General features: G+C 44.0%; 1 protein-coding gene across 1 annotated transcript in view; it reads left to right on the plus strand.

Annotated features, from left to right (window-relative positions):
- Positions 1-14,666: 14,666 nt before the first annotated feature.
- Positions 14,667-25,000, plus strand: part of LOC139762886 (uncharacterized) — a 29,687-nt gene continuing 19,353 nt past the window's right edge. Inside the window, exon 1 of the mRNA XM_071688123.1 lies at positions 14,667-14,731. The gene's annotated coding sequence lies outside the window, so the exon portion shown is untranslated. The remainder of the gene's footprint in view (positions 14,732-25,000) is intronic.

The following is a 25,000-nucleotide window of genomic DNA, read 5'->3' on the forward strand; positions in this document are numbered from 1 at the left end:
CAAGGTCGTGAGGTCAATCTCAACCAAATGTTTTGGGATAAGAGATGCTTGGGAAAAGGGGGCGTGTTTATGAGGTAAACACAACCACCCCTCCACCCCATCCTCCTCACCACCAACCAACCCCTTCCACCCTTACTCTTCCGCGTGTGAAGGCGGGTGTAACACATAATCATTTATGCTGTGAGGGAAATGAGAGTTGATCATACAATAATGAGTCGTGTCTTCATAATGATGAAGATACCACTCATTACTGTACCCCAACTTTGCGGGTGGTGTCTCTGAATTTATAGGTGATGCTCTTCTGAGACGAGAGAGCGTCTTGGAATCTATGATTACAATGCATCGCCGGTGACTTGAGTTATGCTGGTGGTCCGGGATAAAGTACGTCAGAGCCAACGGATAGTAGGATCTGATCACAAGTGTTCATATCGAGTCGTACTCTGAGCATCGAGGTAACAGGATCGTTCCTCAAGACGCGGCTACCAGTGGGATCAGCCAACGGTACCCGCTGAAACGATGCTCAAAAAAGAAAGTATAAAAATTCGGATGAAATTGATGTCAGACAGTGCGAGCATGGTTAAGTGAGGTGATGACTGACGTAGTAATGCGGAAACGTACGAGGAACACACACACACACACACACACACACACACACACACACACACACACACACACACACACATATCTAAGCTAAGTAAACATGAATTTACAGCCAAATGTCTACCTACATTCAACAGGTTTGGATGGTATTGCAGTGGAATTTATTAAAAAAGGGGGTGACTGTATTGTTGACTGGTTGGTAAGGTTATTTAATGTATGTATGACTCATGGTGAGGTGCCTGAGGATTGGCGGAATGCGTGCATAGTGCCATTGTACAAAGGCAAAGGGGATAAGAGTGAGTGCTCAAATTACAGAGGTATAAGTTTGTTGAGTATTCCTGGTAAATTATATGGGAGGGTATTGATTGAGAGGGTGAAGGCATGTACAGAGCATCAGATTGGGGAAGAGCAGTGCGGTTTCAGAAGTGGTAGAGGATGTGTGGATCAGGTGTTTGCTTTGAAGAATGTATGTGAGAAATACTTAGAAAAGCAAATGGATTTGTATGTAGCATTTATGGATCTGGAGAAGGCATATGATAGAGTTGATAGAGATGCTCTGTGGAAGGTATTAAGAATATATGGTGTGGGAGGCAAGTTGTTAGAAGCAGTGAAAAGTTTTTATCGAGGATGTAAGGCATGTGTACGTGTAGGAAGAGAGGAAAGTGATTGGTTCTCAGTGAATGTAGGTTTGCGGCAGGGGTGTGTGATGTCTCCATGGTTGTTTAATTTGTTTATGGATGGGGTTGTAAAGGAGGTAAATGCAAGAGTCCTGGAAAGAGGGGCAAGTATGAAGTCTGTTGGGGATGAGAGAGCTTGGGAAGTGAGTCAATTGTTGTTCGCTGATGATACAGCGCTGGTGGCTGATTCATGTGAGAAACTGCAGAAGCTGGTGACTGAGTTTGGTAAAGTGTGTGGAAGAAGAAAGTTGAGAGTAAATGTGAATAAGAGCAAGGTTATTAGGTACAGTAGGGGTGAGGGTCAAGTCAATTGGGAGGTGAGTTTGAATGGAGAAAAACTGGAGGAAGTGAAGTGTTTTAGATATCTGGGAGTGGATCTGTCAGCGGATGGAACCATGGAAGCGGAAGTGGATCATAGGGTGGGGGAGGGGGCGAAAATTTTGGGAGCCTTGAAAAATGTGTGGAAGTCGAGAACATTATCTCGGAAATCAAAAATGGGTATGTTTGAGGGAATAGTGGTTCCAACAATGCTGTATGGTTGCGAGGCGTGGGCTATGGATAGAGATGTGCGCAGGAGGATGGATGTGCTGGAAATGAGATGTTTGAGGACAATGTGTGGTGTGAGGTGGTTTGATCGAGTAAGTAACGTAAGGGTAAGAGAGATGTGTGGAAATAAAAAGAGCGTGGTCGAGAGAGCAGAAGAGGGTGTTTTGAAATGGTTTGGGCACATGGAGAGAATGAGTGAGGAGAGATTGACCAAGAGGATATATGTGTCGGAGGTGGAGGGAACGAGGAGAAGAGGGAGACCAAATTGGAGGTGGAAAGATGGAGTGAAAAAGATTTTGTGTGATCGGGGCCTGAACATGCAGGAGGGTGAAAGGAGGGCAAGAAATAGAGTGAATTGGAGTCATGTGGTATACAGGGGTTGACGTGCTGTCAGTGGATTGAAGCAAGGCATGTGAAGCGTCTGGGGTAAACCATGGAAAGCTGTGTAGGTATGTATATTTGCGTGTCTGGACGTGTGTATGTACATGTGTATGGGGGGGGGGGGGTTGGGCCATTTCTTTCGTCTGTTTCCTTGCGCTACCTCGCAAACGCGGGAGACAGCGACAAAGTATAAAAAAAAAAAAAAAAAATATATATATATATATATATATATATATATATATATATATATATATATATATATATATATATATATATATGTATATATTATCCCTGGGGATAGGGGAGAAAGAATACTTCCCACGTATTCCCTGCGTGTCGTGGAAGGCGACTAAAAGGGGAGGGAGCGGGGAGCAGGAAATCCTCCCCTCTCGTTTTTGATTTTCCAAAAGAAGGAACAGAGAAGGGGGCCAAGTGAGGATATTCCCTCAAAGGCTCAGTCCTCTGTTCTTAATGCTACCTCGCTAATGCGGGAAATGGCGAATAGTATGAAAAAAAAAAAAAAAAAAAAAAATATATATATATATATATATATATATATATATATATATATATATATATATATATATATACACATAACACCACAGAAAAACGAATCACGAAAAGTTTGAGCGCACTTTCGTGCAATCACAAGAACGAGACACAAGACTTAAAGTAGTCAAAACATATTTTTACAAGACATGCGGAGCTAAAACGCCTCTGGTGCACGAGTATTTGTGGTCTCTGGGTTTCGTGTCTGGTACCGTTCTTAGCCATAATTTTTCTTGATGTGGATACGAATGAAAAAAAAAAAGAATTTTGATGTTTTTCTGTTTTGTCCACAGAACAATATTTTATGACAGGCGCGGTGCCAGGCCCGAGGAACCACATACACTTTTCGTGTTTCATTTTTCCCCGTGGACTCATAGGAATATCTTGATCACGCGCAAAACTGTGATCCTTTCCAATATAAATATATATATATATATATATATATATATATATATATATATATATATATATATATATATATATATATTCTATGTTGAAGTCCACATCAAGGCCCGGCCTTTATTGAAATAAAAAGAGAATTACGAAAGGAAAAAAGAAAAGACAAAGGAAAGTACTTAAGAATTTTGGAGGAAGTGAAAAAAATGTTTTTTAAAATGTGCCAGGTCGTATTTATTGGGAAAGACATGAGAGGGTAGAGAGTTCCATAGCTTTGAGGGGTAGAGAGAAACAGTTATCAAAACGGCCCACCCTTGAGCTGCCGATGGCCACACAGTAATCAAGTGAGGTAGCAGCCTGCCCAGTATTGCGTGTCTAGCTAGTGTTGGAAGCACACAAGCAGTCAGATCTCGAGAGCAGAAACCAAAGTAATACCTATAGAAGAGGGAAAGTGAACCAACATTGCGGAGCAGGGCAAGTGGGTCAAGTTTGGAAGTTAACCTGGGACAATCTATGAGTCGAACCGCTTTCGACTCATCTCTGTCAAGAAAGGATACAGAGCTAGAACCTCCCCAAGTGTGAGAGCAGTACTCCATACAAGAATGGATCAAATCCTTTGTATATACGAAGCAACTGTTCAGAAGAAAAGAGGTTTCGAAGTCTAAACAGGACATCCAGTTTCTTTGAGAGAGACTGAGCTATTCCTGTTATGTGGTGGTTTCCAAGACAGAGTGAGTGTTACTGTAATACCAAGCATGTCCACTGAGTCAAGAGGTCGAATTACAGAACCGTCAAAGGATAGACGAGAGCTGTGAGAAGTTTTCGATAGAGAGATGGGTAGAAACTGGATCTTGGAGGCATTAAACTTAACTAGATTTCGTCTATCACACTGAAACATCCTAAGACTAATATACATATATATATATATATATATATATATATATATATATATATATATATATATATATATACATATAAACACTTACACTGGACGCTCCAGGGCGCTAACAAGCACTGCAAATATATCATTTTCCACGTCTTCAGGACCCTGGCCAGCAACACATAGCGTCATGGTCTGGAGCCACAAGCACTCTGGTCTAACCTCCTGAACAGGTTTTATTTCTCTGCTCACACAGATTTCTCTTTCCCTAGCTTGAAACAATTTACGTGGGTTTAACTCCTCCCGAAACCATCGTTCTACACATTTTTCATATTGTCTACAGCAATATTTGTTTTCCAGTGGTGTAGAAGTTTGGCTACCTAGCAGCCACACAGACAGCCTAGAGTTCGATTCTCGGGGCACTGTAGTAAACATTTTACATCATATATTACGTGTGCATTACATGGTTGGGAGATGTATACACACATTCCTGTAGTTCCCTGGGAGTCGATCAAAAAGCCTCCCCCTTCCTCCTCGCCCTTGGCCAGGGCGTGAGCGGCAGTATTCCACCTCGTCAAGGATGCGTGACGCGTCGTCAGCAAGACCCGTGACCCAGCCAGCTGTGGCTCCAGAGCAGATGATGCTCCACACTGATCGTCGTGGCCTGGGGGACGGGTTTGGCGGCCCGGCTGCTACACGGATGGACCGGGGTTCGAATCATGCGGTATAGTGGTAAACAGTTAATATATATATATATATATATATATATATATATATATATATATATATATATATATATATATATATATATATATATATATATATATATATATAGGACAATCACTTGTTTACCAAATGGCGTCCTAGCTACGCCTCTTCGCTTTACATTAACTGACTGTTATATTTCTCTCTTGTGTCTCCCCTGATGATGTGATTATTACACGAAAGTGCACTTGGCAACTTATCGTGTTTCATTTTCCCCGTGAACTCATAGAAATAAATAAATATATATATATATTTAATCATCTCTCTAAAATCATGGTTAATAGAGAAGCAGCTGACGAAAGTTGGCCAAGGAGAGCAACACCGAGGAGCTGCTAAGCCAGCAGCAGATGGCCCAGGGCAATGATGTTAATCATTCATAAATGAACTTCACCTCTGATACCGAGGTGCAATTTTTTTTGTGTGTCGTCACTTATTAAAGTCTTGCCACCTAGGGCGTGGGTGAACAGTCAGTCAGGTCGATTTAAAAATAAATACATAAACAGAGTAATTACGGTTGTGTCATAACCCAGAGCCGGTTATGACGGAAGAGAATGAGAATATAAGAGTTCAGTTGGATGATTATATATATATATATATATATATATATATATATATATATATATATATATATATATATATATATATACATATATCCCGTACACACACACACACACACACACACACACACACATACGGATCTGCTATTCACGACATGGATAGCGATGCCGAAAAATAAATGTAAACACAGTAATTACGGTTCCATCATATGACCCAAGATCCGGCTACGACAAAAAGAGATTCAGCTGGATGGTATATATACCCCGTATACACACACACACACACACACACAAACAAACACACACACACACACACACACATGTAAGACGCGAACCTCTGTGGTGTACCACGCATGCATGGGTCGTTTAAGATCGAATCCTGGTCATGGCAATTAGTCCACAGTCCATCCAGCTGTTCATCCTCCCATATGGGCTGGTCACTGAAATGGGTACATGGCTTTGGGCAAGAATCTGTGTGTGTGCATACGTATGTATGCATACACAGATCCTTGCCCTTGGTACATATATACATATAAACCCTCACCTCCTCGTAACACACAAGAAGTAATCACCTAGGATCAAACTCACAAAAGTTCGAATCCTGGCCGCGACAGCCGGTCCACAGTCCACCCAGCTGTTCATCCTCTACTAGAAGGATTGTCGGTAAAATCGGTACCTTTGGCGTAGGCTAGCAAGGTGTGTTTCTGTGTGTGTGCATACATACATAAGAGTAGAAAATATGTTACGTATCTACATGGTCAAGAGACGGGGCAACACGAATGTTAACCCTGCAACACACACATAGCACTCACACACAACCACCTACAGATGGTACAGACATTGATGTGGACACAGACGAGCCAGAGGTCGTAACGTTACTAAGCAACAGACTTGTTAGAGAAGATGCAAAGAAAAAATCTTAAGAGTGGATGAGTCGTGGAAGATTGGAATAAATTGAGAAACATGTAAGTGCTGACAGGATACAGAAGCTATATGAGTTATATGATCGTAGAATGTGCTTGAGAAAAGGGGTTCAACGAGTGTAGAACACCCTCATCATACAATCCAAACAGGTGTGTGTGTGTGTGTGTGTGTGTGTGCGCGTGCGTGTGTGTGTGTGTGTGTGTGTGTCTGTGTCTGTGTGTGTGTGTGTGTGTGTGTGCGTGTGTGTGTAATCCTATCTTTATTCGAAATGATGAAATAATTGCGCTGGTAACATGTCCTTCCTTGAAGGATGTGCGTCAAAGAAACTCTTGTTCAATTGTTCAATGCTTATCATCAGATACGAGCAATTGTTACTTTTCTTTTACCGCTTCTTCTATCATCATTTAGTCATGGATTATAATATGTATTACTCTGATCTCAATCTTCAGTATTCTCGGTGTTATTCTAATCTTTATTTTTCTCATTGTTTCCAGTGTTATTCTATCTGTTCATATTATCATCATTAACAGGAGTCGTCGTGGAGGTATGCACTTGATACAACATGAATGTGATAATCCGTACTGTATTTTTCTGCAGCTTTCGTGTAAGGTAATTTGAGCATCGTAAAGGTGATATGTGCTTGTGAGACCTTATGACACTGAATCCCAACTCTGTGCCATACTTAGCCGGCTCAATCGCCTTAGAAATAGAATAAGAGGTTTGGTTTCGTCCCAAGACAGACTTTCTTCTTCGTCTATAGCGACGACAGAACTGGTGCTAAGAAGGTGATTTTTTTTCTTTTTCTTTTCCTATCTCTGACGATGGTACGGCTATGATATAGCGAGCTCATTGAGCTGAGAGTTTCTGCTGCTGGTTATTGATTGCTGGGGGGTAGACAGGCGTAAACGTCCCAGCCCCGCTGCAGGCGAGGCTGACACACAATCGAACCCAGTCAAACCCATTCGCTCACACGAGCACACAGTCTGTCTGACCCGCATGTAGGTTAACACACACACACACACACACACACATACACACACACGCGTAGCCACATCACTGATTTTACGCACACACACACATACACACACGCACACACACACACACACACACACACACACACACACAGACACACACACACACACACACACACACACAAATGCGTACCGTTAAAATTCCCTGAGGAGGTGGAATGATAGAGCAGGTGGTTCTAAAATGTGCGTGTGTGTGTATGTGAGAGAGAGAGAGAGAGAGAGAGAGAGAGAGAGAGAGAGAGAGAGAGAGAGAGAGAGAGAGAGAGAGAGAGAGAGAGAGAGAGAGGCACGACACAAGTGATCCTCAGGTGATGTTAACGATCGTGGCGGGACGTTACGAGCAGGTGCCACAAGAATCAGTCTTGGAGCCTGTGTCGCTGTGTGACTGACCTACCAAAGGGAATTAGAAGGTACAAAACTAATGGCAGATACAAGCGAGTGTAGAGGATTCAGGAACGTTATAGGGTTGGATCTAACACACTCGAGCATCTTGAGAGAATAGGTGTAAGACGCTGGTCCCCTCCAGGGTTAGGTTAGCTGTCGTGTTCTAAGAATGAAGTGAGGACCAGAAAGAACGCGGAGGAAACAGACGGGCAGAATTTATAAAAGAAAAATAAATCAGGCTCATGAAATCTTGGGATGTTGTTGATATAAAACACTCTACCATTGGGTAAAAAAAGAAAAAAACTGGGGATAGTGAGTGTTAGAAGTGTGTTAGAGAAGTGTTAGAGCCATGTATGAGTCACTGACCAACATAAGAAACATTAAGGTTCAAGAATACAGACAACGATGTTGAAATAATATCACAACGTTATGTGAGATCGACTCCTGAATAGGCTATTGGAACCCCTGTTTAAAGAAGAATATAAACGGATCGCACATAGTGCAGGACGGTGTCTCTTTTTGCGGGTCTGAGACACGAAGAGAAGTTGAAAGGAGTGAAGGAATCTTTTCATGACTTAAAGGATTCTGCATAGAGTAAGACATCTACATAACATTATGTTACTCAGTGCAGGACGGAGAGGGCTATGAGACATTCGTGGAAACTTCAAAAAGGAAACAACAAAATTCATGTAAATTAAAAGCTTTAACGATAATGATAATAACTGACAGTTAGAATTCGTAAAGGAATTTAGGTATCTACAGATCAAGGTTGGGATAGAATTCATATATATACTTAAGGGGTCTAGATAAAGTAGACTGTACGTTCTTGTACTGCCAGAAAGCGTTTGACACTGTCCCCCAACGTCGGCTGATAAAGAAGTTAGAACTATAACCAGGAATGAAGGGTAAGCTCCTTCACCGGAGAAAAGACAACGTTAACGGAAGCGGGGCAGAGAAGAAGCGAGAAGCGCGTCCTTGAAGAGGGTTGGGGTTAAAAGAGGTGTTGTCCAGGGTTCGAGGTTCGAGCCAACTGCTATTCTTAGTATATGTATGTGAATTACTTGCCTGATGGAGTGGAGTCGTATCTAAACATCGGCCAAAGAGGGACCTGAATAAACTCTGAGTTGGCTGTATGAATGGATGATGAGGAAGGGAGAGAGCGAAGGAAGATCCTTGGTGTGTATATTACCGAGCGGGAAGTAAGTTACGTGATATCTTCTTGTGAAAAAGACACAGACACTCTGTCTAATCTATCGCCACAGCTCCACCTTAGATGGGCAGTGAGGGAGGCAAACTGTCTAGCTGGCAAATACCAGAAACTCATTCAAGTATCTGCACGTAAAGGACAAGGTCGGTAAAAGTATTCACAACATAGACCAAAACTTTGTTGGATTATGCCTCGCAAGTCTAGCCACCGCGACTGAAATGGCTCTCATATCTGTGTGAGTGTACAGAAGAGCAACTAAAGATGGCACTCGAATGAAGACGTCTAAACTATCATTGGGAAACTGAGGGGCTACAGAGCCGTCCGTCGTGGAAGAGATGAGAGAGATCGGGAGATTATGGGGGAACCTGATCACAGCCATTATGTTTCTAATCAAGCTGGATGATGTTGACAGTGTTGACCAGAGGCCAAGACAAAAACACACCTGGGCTCAAAGTGTGTTCAAAAGAAGGATGTCAGGAAGTACTGGTTTATACTTAGGGAGGTGGATGGTTGGTCGTGGACGGTCGGGTTAAGTCAAGTAATGAGGCAGTGAACGCTGGTAGTTTATACTAAGGTTTAAAAGAGGAGGTGGGGTGAGGAAGGAGGGGCCACACGACTGTGGAACTCTCTCCCCGTCTTGTACACACACACACACACACACACACACACACACACAGAGGAGAAGAGACAGACCGAAATTCACTTGAATGTCATCATGTCTCGTTGACGCTTTGTAAGACGAACGATAACAAAATGAAACTCTATGTCTCAGGATATGAAGAGTATAGGTAATTCCTGATCAATGAACAGGCATGTATACACCAGCTGGTGTATACATGTGTATTTCCTTACGCAGAACCTGACCTGATGACGCGAACACGTCTTCAGCAACACCACCAACATGCCTTCTACAGGTGCATAGGTCAAGAGAGTTCATGACCTTGTATACCAACCACAGGTCTTCAGGTCAAGAGAGTTCATGACCTTGTATACCAAGCACAGGTCCTCAGGTCAGGAGAGTTCATGACCTTGTATACCAACCACAGGTCCTCAGGTCAAGAGAGTTCATGACCTTGTATACCAAGCACAGGTCCTCAGGTCGAGACTTCACAGTCCTCAGGTCAAAATATTTCAAGACCCTGTACACCAGACACAGGTCAAGGTGCTTCTTGACCCTATGAAAGAGACACAGGTCAAGGTGCTTACTTGACCCTGTGTATACCAGAGCACATGTACTGCTTTACGACCCTCTCCATGCATACTGGCAGTTCACAACGATCGTCGTAACAGAAGTCGTTAAGGCTTGGAATACCATCTCCTTAACAGAGCACCAGGCGCCACTAATCGCTGGAGCTCTCTTTTGCTCGCTCAAACACCACCGCTTGCTTGGCCAAGCTTAGGGGAGAGGGGGAGGGGGGGAGTGATCCATGAGTGAGGAGGGGGCCATGTGACGTGTGCTGGTAGCGACAGCTGGCTGTGTTGGTAGCAGCAGCTGGCGGTGTTGGTAGCGACAGCTGGCGGTGCTGGTAGCTGACAACTGGCGGTGCTGGTAGTGACAACTGGCGGTGCTGGTAGCAGCAGCTAGCGGAGTTGGTCGACAGGAGCAGCCAGCCAGCGTCCGAGGCTACTGGAGCGGTAGTGAACTGGCGTCCGCCTGCTGGGGGACCAACCGGACGAGGAAACAAGCAGGCTGCGCGGTCGGCCCACGACAACCTTCCGTCACCGCGCAGCCCACCTAGCTAACCGTCACCCACCTGACACGGAAATTAGAAACTCGTCTCTTAGAGGGAGTTTAACAGGAAAACCCCCGAAGACGTCTTCAATTTCCACATGATACTCACACTGCCGCCGGACACACTGATGTAAATCTTCCTCTTTTTTTTTAAAGTGGAAAGAAAATCAGTCATTCGGTGAAACTAGCTTCGATGACCTAATTGGCAACCGCCTCGCGCGCGGGCTTATCTTCTCTACCAGCCTCACGCGTCATGTTCCGGAGTGGGTGGCCAACGCCTTCAAGCAATTACTACTGTCACGTTCCTTACTGTATGTCTATGGGATAATGAGGCTGTTTATAAGATGAATTGATAAACCTCCACGAGCAGTGGTGATACATACACACACACACACACACACACACACACATCCATATCCACATAAACACACACACACACACACACATCCATATCCACATAAACACACACACACACACACACACACACATATCCACATACACACACACACACACACACACACACACATATATCCACATAAACACACACACACACACACACACGCACGCGAGAGAGAGAGAGAGAGAGAGAGAGAGAGAGAGAGAGAGAGAGAGAGAGAGAGAGAGAGAGAGAGAGAGAGAGAGAGAGAGAGATTTACAACCAGGTTCCGCCATCCTCCTGGACGTAGACTGTCTGTAGGGTACACCTTCCATTCACCGGAGTGCGTGGACCAACACACACACACACACACACACACACACACACACACACACACACAGCGATGTACCCCGGAAGAATCCCATTCATACAACAGCACACACTTACTAGGGGAGAGAGAGAGAGAGAGAGAGAGAGAGAGAGAGAGAGAGAGAGAGAGAGAGAGAGAGAGAGAGAGAGAGAGAGAGAGAGAGAGAGAGAAGGAGGGGAGAAGAAGAGAAGGCCAAAAAGTGATTTAGGTAATGGGCAACATATGCCTCCTCCATAATACCTGACCTCTGCCCTTGTCTTTCAATGGTCATCCTTCATATGATACACAGAGGCTTAAGTGGAACGGAAGTGCCTCTGTACCACATCATCAGACGATGATAGATCAGTCGACAAGGCTCAGAATCGTACGTTCTTACCCAAAAAAAAAAAAAGAACATATATAAGCAACATGTACAGAGGATCTAATACGAAGGATGCTACAAATACGACTGAGCAAAGACTTAAATACTCCTCGTGCATGACTAGAAGGCGAAGGTACAATACTTATAATGATTCATGGCCGAACTTATTTACAGAGAAAGCAAGAGCAGACCTATCACAAAAAGATAAACAAACAAACAGACAGACAGACAGACCGACTGACAGGGAGAAGGAGAACCATCACAAAAACATAAACAAACTGACAGACAGACAGACAGACAGAGAGAAGGAGAAAGAAAGGGACATAAAGACACGCATAATAAACAGGGGGTGAACTGGGAGACAAGAGAACAAGAAAGTGACGAGGAGTGACAGACAAAGAGAGGACACAGAGATCTGACCTCTCCGTGTGCTAAATGGAGGCAAAACAGGCGAGCGTTCACGAAGAGGAAGAGGAAATGACGTCACTAAAGGGAAAGTAATGAAAGAAGAAAAAGAAAAAGAAGAATGATGAGGAAGAAAACGGAAGAACATGAAAAGAAATGATTAAAAATGAAAAAGATGATGATGAAAGAGGAAGAAGAAAAATGAGAATAGAAGAAGAAGAAGAAGAAGAAGAAGAAGAAGAAGAAGAAGAAGAAGAGGAAGAAGAAAAGGAAGAAGAAGAAACACTGAAGAAGAAGAAGAAGAAGAAGAAGAAGAAGAAGAAGAAGAAGAAGAAGAAAAGGAAGAAGAAGAAGCATTGAAGAAGAAGAAGAAAAGGAAGAAGAAGAAGCATTGAAGAAGAAGAAGAAGAGGAAGAAGCATTGAAGAAGAAGAAGAAGAAGAAGAAGAAGAAGAGAAAGAAGAAAAGGAAGAAGAAGAAGCACTGAAGAAGAAGAAGAAGAAGAAGAAGAAGAAGAAGAAGAAGAAGAAGCACTGAAGAAGAAGAAGAAGAAGAAGAAGAAGAAGAAGAAGAAGAGGAAGAAGCATTGAAGAAGAAGAAGAAGAAGAAGAAGAAGAAGAAGAAGAAGAAGAAGAAGAAGAAGAAGAAGAGGAAGAAGCAAAAGAAGAAGCATTGAAGAAGAAGAAGAGGAAGATGCAAAAGAAGAAGCATTGAAGAAGAAGAAGAAGAAGAAGACTCAAGCTAGGGTAAACATATCTATCTCATTAATGGTATGGCATTAATGATTAGGGCGTCAGCTGCCCGTGCCGTCTCAGCTAACATCTAAAAAAAAAAAAAGGGTTTTGATATCTAATTACATAGCCTTGAGGAATTACTACCATGACGCGGGGAAATAATGACCAAGTGTTTTGTAATAACTACTCATCTCGAAATATAACTACTAAGCCTTGAGGGATAACTGCCAAGTCTTTAAGAGTAACTACAATGTCCTGAGTCATAACTGACAAGTCTTGAGTTAATAACTATCTATCAAGGTTTCGGATATAACTACCAAGTCAGATGAAAACTACCAAGTCTTGAGTAAGAGTCACTAAGGCTTAAGTAATAACTACAACGTCTTACATAGAGGCTACCAAGTCCTGATTAATAACTACGAAGTCTAAAGTTATGCTCACTAAGTCTTAAGGAGCAACTACTAAGCCTTAAGCGACGGCCAAGTCTTAAGTAATAACTCCCAAGTCTGAAGTAATAAAACTTTCAAGTCTTAAGGAACAACCACCAAGTCTTTGGTAATAACTGCCAAGCCTTGAGGCATAACTATCAAGTCTTGAGTGATAATTACCAATTCTTCAGTGATATCTCCCAAGTCTGAAGACTTAACAACCATTTAAGTAATGCCTACTAAGTCTGAAGTACTAAGTAGCAAGTCTTATGACAAGCAAGTTCTAAGAACTAAGCAATAACTAACAAGCCTTAAGGTCTAACTACCAAGTCTCAATACCACGTCCTAACAAGCCTTAAGGTCTAACTACCAAGTCTCGATACCAAGTCCTAACCAGCCTTAAGGTCTAACTACCAAGTCTCAATTACCAAGTCCTAACAAGCCTTAAGGTCTAACTACCAAGTCTCAAAACGACGTCCAAACAAGCCTTAAGGTCTAACTACTAAGTCTCGATACCAAGTCCAAACAAGCCTTAAGGTCTAATTGCCAAGTCTCAATACCAAGTCCTAACAAGCCTTAAGGTCTAATTGCCAAGTCTCAATACCAAGTCCTAACAAGCCTTAAGGTCTAATTGCCAAGTCTCAATACCACGTCCTAACAAGCCTTAAGGTCTAACTACCAAGTCTCAATTACCAAGTCCTAACAAGCCTTAAAGTCTAACTACCAAGTCTCAATACCACGTCCTAACAAGCCTTAAGGTCTAACTACCAAGTCTTAAAGAACAGCATTAGGCTTTGAGAGGTGATGATGATCATCAAGGCTTGAAGAAATGCTGCCCCACTGAAACAGAAGATCCTCGTACATACATGTGTGTATGACCCAAGCAATGCCATACAGTTTCCCCACCAAAGCTTTCACTGTTTTCTAAATTCACCAGAAATCACACGATTCTTTTTCCTGAAAATGACTCAATCATTCCTCCAATGCTAATGTAATATAAGAAGATGTAACTAATGAGTTCCAATCGTTTAAATAAGGTCTCATGATTAATGAGAGTTTCCAAATCCTACTCCTGTGTCAGTTAACCTTCCTGGTGAATTCCATTTTCCACGCTGATAATGTCAGGCGAAAAAAAAAAAAAAGAAAAATGTGGTGTGGTCTAGAAAACAACTGTCTAGAGTGGGTTGGGTTGGGTTGTTCGTGCGAGCTGAGCGACGATATCCTACACCGCCACTCACACCGCTTGCCCCTAAATGTTTCGCTCAGGTTTCCACGCCCCCTTCCTCCCTCCGCCGTCCAGAGCTCTTCGTCCACGTTCCCTCAAACCAGGTCACGAGTGGGGATTGTATATAAAGAGCGGAAGGCCCCAGTGGAGTTCAGAATCCAATCCAAGCTCTTTGGGAACCATCGCCCGGGAACCATCCAAAAAGTGAGTATATTCATGGCACGACAGTGTATCGGCTTTTTTTTTTTTTTAACGGTTCGTCTTGGAAGTTCTGGCGATAATATGCCACTCAAGTTTGTGTGTGTGTGTGTGTGTGTTTGTGAGCGGGCGTCCGTCCACGACGTCTTTGGTTTGGTGTGGAGGCGCCTGACTTGATTCCCTCCCTCCTTCCAACCCGCGTTCTGAGGTTGTGACTGAGGAGACTGTCTCTGCTAACAGACGGTGGGCTAAGGGAACATGTATTATGCGATGCTGTAATCTACAGTAGAGGACGGAGAGTGCTGGTTCATACATCCCCTCGGAAGATAATTGGGGCTGAAGTCCTCACGCTGGGCGGCCGTTGCATATACCGCAGTGCCTCAAGACCATATGATCATCATATCCTCCACACGTCCGCACGAGAATGCTTTAAGCGGAGTTCGATCTTGTAGGCCACCGGTGGTGTAGACTATATGGTACAATGTAAATCCAAAGATGTTACTGGAAACCACAGTAAAGAATCATTTAGAAGTGCCCTGTATAGCTAAGATATATAGGAAAAGCTTTCTAAATCTCAATCTAGAATAATGTTATCTTAGCTGGAACGTTTGTCAGCATAGACTCACGAACGTTTGTCCGTATAGACTCACGAACGTTTGTCAGTATAGACTCACGAACGTTTGTCAGTATAGACTCGCGAACGTTTGTCAGTATAGACTCGCTTCAACACAGTATATGGATCGATTCGATGGGTCGATGTGTTTTCCGAAGTCGCTTCATCTCACCCGTCGTCATAACGATATGCTACCAAGCTTACAAGATGCGTGAGCAACAACAGACAGATTCATGTGTACGACCTTCAACTGTTAATGAAAAATGAATCTTTAAATACTCACTGTTTACAATGTATGATGAGAAACGAAGCTTTAAATACTCACTGTTTACAATGTATGATGAGAAACAAATCTTTAAATACTCACTGTTTACAATGTATGATGAAAAACGAATCTTTAAATATTCAGTTTACAATGTATGATGAGAAACGAATCTTTAAATATTCACTGTTTACAATGTATGATGAAAAACGAATCTTTAAATATTCACTGTTTACAATGTATGATGAAAAACGAATCTTTAAATATTCAGTTTACAATGTATGATGAGAAACGAATCTTTAAATATTCACTGTTTACAATGTATGATGAAAAACGAATCTTTAAATACTCACTGTTTACAATGTATGATGAGAAACGAGCTGTCTGTTGAGACGGGGTTAAGCAGAGGAGCTGTCTGTTGAGACAAGGCAACGCAGAGGAGGTGTCTGTTAGTAACTAACTCGGTAGTGATGGGAGTTTACTGTTTAGCTATGAGCGGGTCACTCCGGGTGACTAGGTTATAGAAAGCCCCTTCTATGCGCACAGTTCACATACTGAATACGGACACTGTCATCCACCTCATTCAATAACTGTTTGTGGAATATGTGGATACCATAAGTTCATGCGCAAGTCCTCCGCTAACACTGTACACTGGAGAAGAGAGGGAAAAAACCTGTATAATCATGGATTCTGAGGGTGTAAAAAACCTTGCGTTTACTTCCTGCAGCGGCAACAGCCCGAGCTAAGAACTTGAAATCACAGGTTCGTGCCCGGCTGGGGGAAGCCAATACAGGTTTCCGCTGGAGGAGAAGAAGCTGTCGCCGCCCGTGCTATCTTTCTTTCGCTTTGTCGTTGCCACGAGCCGCAGCTTTGAGCGACTAAAGCCGTCATGTTGGTTTATGATCGACGCGACAGCCATTACGGCGTCCAGGCCTTGCACACACGTCTCTCATGCGAGGGCGGGGTGTCGTCCAGGCCTGGCACACACGTCTCTCAGGCGAGGACGGGATGTCGTCCAGGCCTGGCGCACACGTCTCTCATGCGAGGGCGGGGTGTCGTCCACGCCTGGCGCACACGTCTCTCAGGCGAGGACGGGTTGTCGTCCACGCCTGGCACACACGTCTCTCATGCGAGGGCGGGGTGTCGTCCAGGCCTGGCTGGGAGCACACGTCGACAGAGGATGGTGTCCCCACGTCTCCCGAACCTCAGCCATAGGCCATCGTCCAGTTTACAGCCTCGCACCTCACCACGTTAAACCCGAGGACCAGCCAGCTCGAGTGACTTGGGAGGAGGGGACGAGGGCCACACCAGACACTAACCAGTTCGCTGCGGGCTGGCAGGTTGGGGTCCTGGTGTAACCAGTGGAATGAGCGTCCGTCTGACGGTTCCCAGCCAACCCACCAAGGTCAGATGGTGTCTGTGAAGCCACGTGACTAGAATGGCTGAACGCCCTCAGTGCCAGTTCATTAATAACGTTCTTTATGTCCCGTTCATTTTCTTTCGCGCCTCTTCGTAAAATATCTGAACACAGTTCAGCACTGATTTGCATCTTAACGAATGCTGTATACCAACCGGTCGCCCAATGCATATGATTACAATAAAGGAATGAGCCATAATTACACCGAATTAATCCCTAATTGCAGAGCTTCAATCGTGGCGTGAAGGATGAAAGTGTTAAAGCACATCAATGAGAAGAGCACTAATGGTGTAACTCTTGTGTTATTCTTGGAGATAAGGTCTGAATTTACGAAGTTCATGTTCTTCGCAATGCTTCATGGGGCTGGAAAATTTCCCAGAGGCATGACAGATCCTTAAACTCACAATATTTACACAGTTTCTATTACCAAGTCATTTTCCAATCAGTGTGCTCGATATACATTCAGCATTCATAGAATTTATTCTCTCGCAAACAAGGGGGAATAAATTCTCAAGCTTCTGCTGGCGCTCGTGTCACAACCTCCGGGTGGTTATGCATGGAGGGAATGACTGCCCTCATTAAATTACCACAAACCAAACACATTCAGTAGTTGAGAATGCTCTGCCTACAGGCTGCTCTTGCATGTCAATACGATTTCTTGTATAGTTCAGACGGTGTTTATTTGACTGTTCCACTGACGCCGTGCATGAGTATACTTCATTTGCCGTTTCCTTGCACCCTGTTGTACCCAAAAGTACATCAGTCGCTTCACAATTCTACTTACAGAAGAACGCACTTCTCTAGTGAGGTAGTATGACGAATAAGTGATCAATACCCTCACTGGTCTACATCCACTCTCCATGTGTGATGAACCAACACCAGAGCCCCATCATCCACAGCTAAGCCCCACAGACTAACTCTATGGTTTACACTGACCGCTTCGTGTATCCTGAATAGCTCAGTGACAGCTCGTCGCCCCCCTTATACCATATCGATCTAATTCACTCCATCCATTGCACACCATTAGCCCTCCTAAAGGTCACGTGCCAGTATCGAAAAACCTCTATATTTCTTTGACAGTCAAGATCCAAGACACTGTCGCGATATTTTCCTTTCAAACAACTCATCTTCGCCCTTACAGACTGTCAATTCTTCTCCCACAAGCACCTTGATGCATCTAGGACCTAAGTCCCCTTTTCCACCCTGTGACTCACTTATGCCCCCACTATTTCACCTCCTACTGCAACCATTTCCGTGTACCTGCAGCTTTCCCCTTCTTTCCTTCATCTCCTTCCCATTCAAAACATATAGTCAGACATTCCTGTCTCACTCTCCTAGCTGCACCTCAACACCTTACCTTTGTCCACATAAACTCTCTACTTTCTCCTTACTCACATTCTTCCAAATTATGTCACAGGCTCTGCAGTTTCTCTCTGCGAGTCTTTCACCAGATCTGTCATCTGCACACAGCGACTGGTCCACCTCCCAATCCTCCAGTCTCCACCTCCAGCAGCCTGTACGGTGTCCACTCACTCATGACCCTTGTCTCTACCTTCCCTCACCAGCTCGACCATGAGCAGATTAAACAGCCATGGTGACATCGCACAACCTTGACGGGGATACATCTTCAACGGGAGCCACAAACCCTCCTCTCCTCCCACTTGAATACATGCCTAACTCTCCTGATAAAAACTCCTCGCTACACTTGGTGACCTTCCTTCTACCACACACACTCGAAGAGCTTTCCACAGCAGTTTCCAAACAACTTTATCATTTGCTTCTTCCAAACCCAACAAAGCTACATGGATATCCACCTCACACCTTAAGCAATTCTCGTAAAAGTTCTTTAGACACCTCGTCCTCATACCCCTCTAATCTTTCCTGATGCCACATTACTCCTCTCCGTTGCTTTCATCCTCTCAATCCCCATAAACCTTACAAATAACAGACAGACTAACTAGCCAGTCAACGGAACTCTCTTTCAATTTCTTCAGAAAGTCAACTGCAATCCGTCCGCTTTACCAAACTTTATCTTATGCAGGGTTTTCCCTACCTCGCTTCTTTTCACTATACCTTTCCCCATGCCACCTCGTCCCAAACAAACCACGTCTACTTCCATATCAGACACATTCAGCAGTCCTTCAACATGCTTATTCCATCTCTTTGTCTCACCACTTCCTTGCCTTATAACACTTTCCCATCTGTTCTCCTCATTGTCATCCACATTTGTCCTCTTGTTCTCACACTACTCACTTCCTTCCAAAACATTTTCTTTTTTTCCCTCAAGGTCATCGATACACCCTCACTCGTCTTTTTCAGCTCTTGTACTTTGCTCTTGACCTGCTGCTTCACGATCACTCGCTCTGCTTCCCTGCAGATACCGTCCATACATCTCCCAAGTCTCTGTCAACATTGACATAACTCCCTCATTCCACCATTTACTACCCTTTCTCTTTCCCACATCCCACCTTAGGCATGTTCCTCACTTGGCTCATACATTCACGTACTTCCTCTAATTATCTTTCAATCCTCTTTCACTCCCCTAGGCCCATTTACTCTCACCCTATGCCCTTCTCCACTCAATCTCTCCTGATACTTCCACACACAGGACACTTTTCTTGGTGTAATTTAATTCACACATTTTTTCACATGTATGTCATTTCTTTTCTTCCTAAAAAAACCACGAATATTCTCGTTCCCCACCACCAAAAAAGGTTATCAGACATTCTACCTGTCGCCTTTCTCTTGCACATTTAACATCAGACAACGTCTCCTTTACACACTTGTCGATCAGCATATAAGACAGTAAAGTCTGCTGACCCCATTCCACCACCTATATTTATGTATACACCTTTTTTTTTTGAGACCAAATACTCCCAACCACCCGTCCTTTTCCGGCACAAGACTCAACAAGCTGTGTCATGCTTCACATTTACACCAGATATTCCATATCCACAATAGACACATCATTTCTGTTTGAATTCCTCCCCGAAAAATACATTTCACATTGACAGAAAATGATGTTAAGTAGCAGAAGCAAATACAACGTCAAGAAGGCTGCTTAAGTGTGTAACACGACCTTAAGGAAATCTTCAGTTTGTCGAGGCATTTAGGCCAGAGCCAGCGAACAGTAGGTCAAACGTACATCCTTCTCAGCTTCTCCAGTCCACCAGCAGCTAACCCCGTCATGGGACCGTCAGGTCTTTAGTGTCATCTGGCTTTCCCAGAGACTGTCCTCCAGCAGATAACCTCCTCACGGACCATCAGGTCTCCTGCTGTCTGGCTACCCCATGTGGACGCCTGCCAAATCTAGTCACATTATCTAAGAACCCAGTCACGTGTGGCCCTTGGTGGACATTATCACGACATATGATACACCTACCTCGTCCTTCCCACTACACACCGCCACCAAACCCTCTTCTTCTTTCATCATCTTTCATGCTCCTCCTTCTCCTTATGATCTCTCCACCTTCTCCGTTCTCCTTCCTTATATTTCCCCAGACTTCCCTCTCTTCCTCCTTCCTTAAGCTTGCCCTAATCTTCATTTTCCTCTCCTCCTCGTTTACCGTATGCCTCCTCCAACCGTCTTATTTTCTTCCTTTCTAATAATTTTCCCCTAAAAATTTCCTCTCTTTTTACTTTTACTTTACGGTTTCCTCAACCTCACGTTTGGTGGGGGTCAAGAGTGAACGTACAAACACCAAGCATATTCTCACAATACCTTCGCGTTGTCTGGTGGCTAATGATGTGTGCTTTGTTACGTGAAGTTGCTTAAGTCTTGTATAGGAATTAGAATTTCTCTGTAACGCTACCTACTAAAGCAGAGGGGGAGAGAGAGAGAGCAATTACGTGTTCATGTATACACACACACACACGTATACATATGTATGTGTCTATCTGTATGTATGTCTGTCTGTGTACGTCTTCACTGAGGCCTTAGGCAGCAGTGGCCCTAACCAACCTCGCCACTGCATCAAGTGTAAGCAACGAGAAACCCTTTGGCACCTTCGCGCGCAAGATTCGCCGCTGCTCTCTTAACCATAACATCTGACCATATGAAGGAGACACACCACAAGCCAAGTTGTCACGCACGCTGACCATGTAGGTCCGAGTCTCTCTCTCTCTCTCTCTCTCACTCTCATCTAATCTGTCTCATCAGTCCTTTCGCCACCATATGCAGATGTATGAGAACGGAACTATATCTCTCTTTTCTTCGTCATGGGTCATGCCGTTGCCCTCTTCCTCAGTCCCAGCTGAAAGAGCCTTGAATAGGAAAAAGGCGAACGAAACATAGATTCCCAAACTTTCTTTTTTTTTTTGCTCGTTTGTTTGACAGAGATGCACAACCTGTGTAGAGAGAGTTTAGTGGTGAAACAGTGGAGGAGGTGAAAGCGAGTATGTATGTGTGTGTGTGTGTGTGTGTGTGTGTGTGTGTGTGTGTGTGTGTGTGTGTGTGTGTGTGTGTGTGTGTGTGGTAGGGCGAGCATGTGTGTGTGTGTGTGTGCGTGGTGAGGAAGAGAGGATTAAAGGCTTTCAGGTGAACGTGGTTTACAACCACATTATCATCATCGAGTCTCGGTCATCTTGCTGACACGGAGAGATGTAGGGTTTGGGGTTTATCAGGTTCGGGTTTAATGGTCATAAGTCGTCGGCCCCAGGGAGATGTCCGCAGCCAGTCGAGCGAGGAAGAGGAGGGAGGAGGTAGAGGCAATTCAGGTGGATGGGAGTGGAACGCTTACTCACGGCTCGGCTCACGTAAATAGGCCAAACCTGGACTAGGAAGACAAGCATACAAAGAGAAGCACACGGAGGAGAACCAAGTAATCTCAGCCACACACACACACACACACACCACACGCACACGCACACGCACACACACAACATACACACACATATTATATATATATATATATATATATATATATATATATATATATATATATATATATATATATATATATATATATACGTATATAAGTTTGGAATTACATATACAAGCCCGGCATCCAAAGACACCCTTTTACATGCGTTCCTATAGCCATGGCGCTTGCACTGCGAACAGGAGCAGGGAACATCGGTGGACTCCTTTGTTATTAGTTCCTTAACGAGACTGTGGTGGAATCCTGACAGTTGTCTGACTTGATGAGGGATAAGTGTGTGTGTGTGTGTGTGTGTGTGTGTGTGTGTGTGTGTGTGTGTGTGTGTGAATGTGTGTGTGTGTGTGTGTGTGTGTGTGTGTGTGTGTGTGAATGTGTGTGTGTGTGTGTGTGTGTGTGTGTGTGTGTGTGTGTGTGTGTGTGTGTGTGTGTGTGTGTGAATGTGTGTGTGTGTGTGTGTGTGTGTGTGTGTGTGTGTGTGTGTGTGTGTGTGTGTGTGTGTGTGTGTGTGTGTGTGTGAATGTGTGTGTGTGTGTGTGTGTGTGTGTGTGTGTGTGAATGTGTGTGTGTGTGTGTGTGTGTGTGTGTGTGTGTGTGTGTGTGTGTGTGTGTGTGTGTGTGTGTGTGTGTGTGTGTGTGTGTGTGTGTGTGTGTGTGTGTGAATGTGTGTGTGTGTGTGTGTGTGTGTGTGTGTGTGTGTGAATGTGTGTGTGTGTGTGTGTGTGTGTGTGTGTGTGTGTGTTGTGACGCAGTCAACCACACCCCAGTGGGAGTGCGAGCGATCGGCAGGGAAGACTGATGAAACTGTGTTGACACATCATCATTAACATCCTTATCATTATTCTTTGATCATTATTATCATTATCATCATGATCACTTTTATCATTAATATCATTTCTATCATTAGCGTTATTATCATTATTATCATTATCATTATTGTTATCATTATTATCATTATCATTATTGTTATCATTATTATCATTATCATTTGTTCTTACGGGCTCTGATAAGACTGTTCCCATATTCTGATGGCCTTTACAGCTGCTGCTGCCTCTCTCTCTCTCTCTCTCTCTCTCTCTCTCTCTCTCTCTCTCTCTCTCTCTCTCTCTCTCTCTCTCCCCAGCAACACTCACAACGCCCCCTGCCTGACCTCATATATTCTTGCCTTCCCAAGGAAAGGTGTCATTGTCAACAGACCCCACTCCGAATTCTCTCTTTCTGTTCTTTCCCCTCCGCTTGCTCCAACTTTCTAAATATATACAGCATTTCCGAGAGGTTCTCTGCAAGTAGATACACACAATGTCCACAAGGTAATAAATGCTTGGTCAAACATGTAATCAGGTTTGAAGCCTTGTTTTGTACACAACTCCAGGAATGCCTTCCTTGTCTGTGGGTATTGTGCTAACGTGGGTGCCTTTGTGTGACTATTCTGTGCATATACATGTTTGCTATCTACATATACCTGCGTGCCTATATGTCTTTTGTTCTCTGAAAGATTTCATAGCTTTTGGATATCTTTTCCAAAGCGAAAGTGCAGGATTTCCTACAGTCCACGTCCAAAGCTCGTTTATAATAATGTTTAACAATCAGTGCATTAAGTCGCCTTGTCGATGCTTGAGACATTACCTCCTGCCATCACGAATGGTTGCCTGGCAGGCACGGAGCATTTCCTAGACTGGAAGCGGCGCAGCTTGAGGGGGTGATAGACCAAGTGTAGTCGAGGAATTTCCCCTGAGGAATTCGCTAGGGAAATCTGGCAGCCACAGATGAGGTGGGGTAGGATCCACCCGGGGTATTAATGGAAGGGTCAGTGAGCCAGCGCGACAGATGCTGCAAGTTTCCTTCCTAGACCAAGGACGTTGTTCTTTTTCTTTCGGCCTCTCACATCCCTACAGATGGGTCGTTGGCATTCAGTCCACAAAACACACACACACACACACACACACACACACACACACACACACACACTCAACTCCCACTAACACCTAACCTTCGATCATTCGAATTTCGCACGACTACTTATGATTAACATAAAATCTTACGGTGAGCGACGAAGGGTATGAAATCGACATAGGCTTCAGAGACGCGTCCCTATTGAGGGCAAATCTACCCTCGCCACGCTACAGAAATAGGTTAACTACCTGGAGAGGCTCCATCATGCAGCTATGAGACCTCCCTTCATAGATGAAACAGCAAAGATTAATCAGAATGTGGCACATGGAGAATTAGCAGGCCAAGTGGCCATGCCCGGGACTATAAAGTGACTGAGGTGGAGCAAGCAATGGAAAGGTGTTTGAGCATGAAAAACGAAGCGGGGGGGACTTCTATGTCGAGGTCACCCCTCACCTGAGGGGTAAGATACCAACAGGGCACTGCAAGTGTCAGAGACACACAGAGAGATCTGGGGAGATATATAAATGCACGTGGGATGGATGACCTCTGACACATAACTGGGGAAGAACAAGTTCTCGACGTGGTTGAAGGTATCTTACTCATGGCCTTAGCGTGACTCTGAAGATGGATAATGTCGGTGTCAGGGAGAATATATACATATATTTATATCATCTCAACATCTTGTCGACGGATCTTCTCATAACTCATAAATGATGATGATGGTGATGATCTATGTAAGAAAGAGGAAGATCATCTCAATACCTTAAGCCTCAGTATTCTCTCCAGTAGGTCACACACACACACACACACACACACACACACACACACACACACACGCACAAAGGCTAAAAAAGGAAAACCTGACCTTACCTAACATGACCAGACCCCAGAGTTCACCGTTCGTGACTGGAGAGCACCTTCACAAAGCATATACTCGTAAAGGCTGAACACGACCCTTCACCTTTTCCCTTCCCAGTTAAAAGACAAAGAACGTTGCCCCAAGAGTTCCGTCTGCTGCGCCCTAATATCATTCGCCGATTATATGATGGGGAGAACTCGAAGCCGCCTGCCAACGACTTTTGGAAATCAATATCACGTTTTTGCTTTGACACATAGCATCATCATATGTAAGTCCTGAAGGGGGAGGCATTTTCCTTATTTGTCTTGGTTTATGTGCAAGCGCTTCCTCATATGAATATAGGCTTTAAGCACA

This window comes from Panulirus ornatus, chromosome 3 (assembly GCF_036320965.1).
Source record: "Panulirus ornatus isolate Po-2019 chromosome 3, ASM3632096v1, whole genome shotgun sequence".
Taxonomy (NCBI): domain Eukaryota; kingdom Metazoa; phylum Arthropoda; class Malacostraca; order Decapoda; family Palinuridae; genus Panulirus; species Panulirus ornatus.